We start from the raw sequence: 4,459 nt of genomic DNA on the forward strand, positions 1-4,459 counted from the left end.
GGAAAACTATAGATATTGGTGCTGGTTAGAAATATTAATGACTGACAGAAATGTGGTATAAACAAGAGATGACAAGTAGAATGGGTGGTCCAGAGAAGTAGTTGCAATTTAGCTTTTGGAGAAAAAAAGGATGCTGATATCAAAATATCCAGTTTTTGAGGAGTCAGTTAGAACTTCATTCCTGTGTTCTAGGGAGGACAAAAGTTATAATGAGAGGACATTGGCATGATGTCAGAGGGTCCTGCAGCACTGGGGTGACCTCTGTCTGAGGTCATGCGGCATGGGGGATGCTTACATGACCCTGAGCACTGGGAGAAAGTGAGGCATAGTCCATAGGTTCCCCGTGGAAGCTGCTGTAAGAACTCAAGTACAAGAATTATGACCATGAGCACAAACATTCTTGTGTTTTTGTGCTTCTTCCCATGCAGATCATTAGATGAAACAAATTAGTATTGGCACCAAGTAAAGCTTACAGCAGCACTGAACTCTCAACTCTCTTCCAGTATATTTCTTATCTTCCCCAAGTTGTGGTCCATCTACTTACAACGTAAAGAGATTGGGAGGGTATTGATGACAACATGGTGCCTATGGAGTAGACAGAAGAAAGGCTCTAGCTCACACTTTGATTATATGATTATTTGGCTTAGCAGGCTATACAGTCACTGGCTTGATCTGAGATTTATAGGAACAAGACTGTGAACCTTATAGAGGTAGATTCTAGCATCACTCTATCTATAAGTACCAAGATCTTAGCTCACATGCCTCCACCAAGTTGCCCGAGAGGTCTGGGGAAGATAGAAGGATGAGGACGTCCTTATAGAAATTCAGGAGTTGTTGTTTTTTTAATCTTTTTATTGATTTCAGAGAGGAAAGGAGAGGGTCAGAGAGATAGAAACATTAATGACGAGAGAGAGAATCATTGGTTGGCTGCCACTTGCACGCCCCCACTGGGGATCAAGCCCATAACTTGGGCATGTGCCCTGACCGGGAATCAAACTGTGACCTCCTGTTTCACAGGTTGAAGCTCAACCACTGAGCCATGCCAGTCAGGCTAGGAGTATTTCTCATCAGAGATGTAGCTGTTTCTACCCTTTCCTGCATTAACAAAAAGGAGCTTCGTTTCCATATCTGTGTTCTCTGGAGAAGAAGGAAAGAGGAGAGAGCTATAGAGAAGGGAAGAGAGGGCCAGGCCAGCCAAGCTGTTTTTTCTCCACACTTTAAAGTTATTCTTAAATAACCTTGAGCAGAGAAGTCACACAGCTCTGTGCCATGGAAGACAAATTCACAAAGCACGTGTTTTGTTTTATGGATTATTCCCCATTCGTTACAGAAATCTGACAGAGAGACCCTGATAGGTCACTCCGCCCTCCCCTGCTGAGAGCCTAGGGCAGTTAATCTTGTTAATGTTCCAGTTCCTCCCAGAGCATCCAGGCCCCCTGGAGGTGAGGGTGTCTCCTGAGAATGCCCTGCCTCAGTTGTCTTGGCTACACAGTGACACCTACCGTTTTCCTTCCCCCCTGTTCATTGGATGGCGCCAGGTTGGGCCAACTCCAAAAGCAACATCTGGGCATGGATTCTCCATGTAGGTCATCATCTCGGCCGCCACCAGCTGATGTCTGATTTGAAGGTCTGATTTGAGCAAGGGAGTTCTCTGAAGCCCTAGTACTTCTCTCACCAGTTCAGAGCTGCTGGGGCCAGTATGGCGGCGTCTTGTGTTCTCAGAGGCCTGTGGGGATAATGATGGGAAAGCTCTCTGAGATGGGACTTGCTCTTTTATTGCAGCACTCAGCCATGAGCACCTGGGGTTGGGGTCAGGAGATGGTCTGTGTGACAGACAGATGCCCGACTCTGCTCACCTGCAGTTCGCAGGCACAAAGAGATGAAAAAATTGCTTCCCCTTAGTAGCTGGTACCGGAATTTATCTTAGGAAGAGACTTGCCTCTTGGAGAAAAATGCAAGCTCACTTGATAAGCTCACTTGTGTGGTCAATTCCTTTGAAGCATAGCTGTTCTCTGGTGCTAAGGTTTCAGAGAAAGAGCCAGAGTCATTCTGCATAAGGAAATAAATGTTATTTAGGGTTTTATTTGGTCTTGGAGAGGGGAGAGAGGAGATACCAAGGAGGAAGCATAAAGTAACAAGAGGTTGTGAGATCACTGTTGCACAGTGAGATTCATCTTCACTAATATTATTAAAAACCATAAAATGATTGGGTTTCTTAGGGAAACGAATGAGTGGGGCTAACTTTGTGTATATTCTGGCTCTTTGCAAATAGAAATCCCAGATAAAGGAAGGGGAGGTGGATACCCCAGTTGCCATCAGTATAGCTGGACCAGGTTCCTTGTCTTTCAAATCAAACCTGTGCAGCCTACCTGGTCCTTGGTTATGCAAATTGAGCCCAAGGGGCCCTGGATGAGCTCTGACAGGTCTGTAGCCCAGGGGAGATGCAGCTTAGAAATGACAGGCTACTCAGAAACGAGTAAAAGGGAAGTAAAACTCCTCCAACTACCAGCTCCTCTGACCTTCCCTCCTCAAGGAGGGGCCTCTCAGGCTGAGAAGGGCCTCAGCACCTTGACCCCTGCTGGTTACCAAATCTCTACAGTGTCCAGCAGGGCTCTGCCTCTGACCCAGTCCCATCCCATCCCATCCATCCCATCCATCCCATCCCATCCCATCCCATCCCATCCCATCCCATCCCATCCCATCCCATCCCATCTCATCCCATCCCATTCCACCCTATCCCATGCCATGCCATCCCATCCTATCCCATGCCACTCCATTCATCTCACACGTGTTCACAGAGCACCTACTCTGTGCCCATGCTTCACCAGGCTGTGGGCACACAGAGATAAGCCACACCCAGTCTGTGGGAAAGGAATTCTCTGCACCGCGGTGTCTGGGCTCCAGGGGAAGAACCTTATTCCTCCTTGCCTTCTGAGCATGCTGCTCAGATGCAAAGCTTTTCCTCTGAAGAGGTTTCCATCATGTCCCTGTCTTCAAGATCAGTCCTGCAGAGAGGTTAGCTCAGACCCTAGCATTTCTCAGACGTTTCCATATTCTTTTATATGCAGTTGCTCCATGGGACAAATTACCACTAATTCAGTGGCTTAAAGCAACACAGATTTATCCTCTTACAGTGCTGGAAGTCTGCAATGGGCCAGCAGGGCTGTGTTGCTTCTGGAGGCTCTAGAGGAGAATCTGGTGTGTGTGTGTGTGTGTGTGTGTGTGTGTTGTGCTGTTTTGTTTTGCCTTTTCCAGATTCTAGAGGCAACCCGAATTCCTGTGTCCTGGCGCCACAACACTATGACCTCTGCTTCTAACACCACATGACCCTTTTTCTGACTCTCCCCTCATCAGGACCCTGTGGTTACACTGGACTCTCCTGGCTAGTTCAGGATATTCTCCCCATCTCAAGAGCCTTCATTTAATCATTCATGCAAAACCCATCACATAAAACAACATGCTCACAGGTTCTGGGGGTTAGGGTGTGGGCATTGTTAGGGGGCTATCATCCAACCTGCTACATTCCCCAAAATGTAAGAAGAGAGCACGGCGACCCTGCCCCTCCGGAGCTGTTTGGTCTGGCAGAAACTGTAAATTCTGCCCGTGGTTCGTGCAGGTAGCATGGTGTCTGTGTGACTGAAGACCTCATCTCTTCCAAGTCCTGCCCCAAGTTTCCTTAGACTTGTAACTGCCTTGTCCTCATAAATATCCATTACTGGGTCTTATTGTTCTCTCGATGGACAAACTGCAAACCCAGAGAGGTTACATATATTCCCAATGTCATCTGGTAACAAATAGCGCCCAGCCCTGCCTGACGCTGACACCCAGGCTCTTCCTGAGATGAGCAAAGACAGACTAGGAAGAAAAAACTGGGCATCCCCCCAGACCCGCTCACACATGGCCTTGCCATCTTATCTCAGAGAGACAAGATGGAAGACAAACATTTCCATGTAAAAACCTTTCTTTCCTTAGGCTGTTCGACACCCTCTTTCTGAGTGGATTTGAGGGGAATGGTGGAGCGAGCGAAGGAAAGCGTTGAGGGAGGTTCTAGAGAAGGGTCTAGAGAATGAATGGGATAATGAATGGTGTCCAGAAGCGGCCAATTTGGGCATGTTTCTTTACTCCTCACCTACTGTTTCTGAGCGGTCCCCAAGGTATGGAGGCTAATAAGGACCAAGAAGAGCCACTTTCTCCTTAAAAACTGTGAAGATTGTGTAGGACTCTGGTTTCTGCCACCTGTTCTAGGTGGGGAGTGAGGCCAGGTGAGGCGTGAGAGCAGGTGGGGGGAGTCAGACCAGGTGAGGGGTCAGGCCACGTGGGGAGTGAGCTCAGGTGGGGGTCCTGCTAGGTGGGGATCTGGCCAGGTCCGGGGTCATCCTGAGCGAGGAGGATGAGGATGGCCTGGATGCTCAGCTTCCTGCTGTAAACTCCCCACCCCCCACCCCACCCTCCCACCCCC

The sequence above is a fragment of the Myotis davidii genome, unplaced genomic scaffold (assembly GCF_000327345.1).
Source record: "Myotis davidii unplaced genomic scaffold, ASM32734v1 scaffold214, whole genome shotgun sequence".
Classification (NCBI taxonomy): Eukaryota; Metazoa; Chordata; class Mammalia; order Chiroptera; family Vespertilionidae; genus Myotis; species Myotis davidii.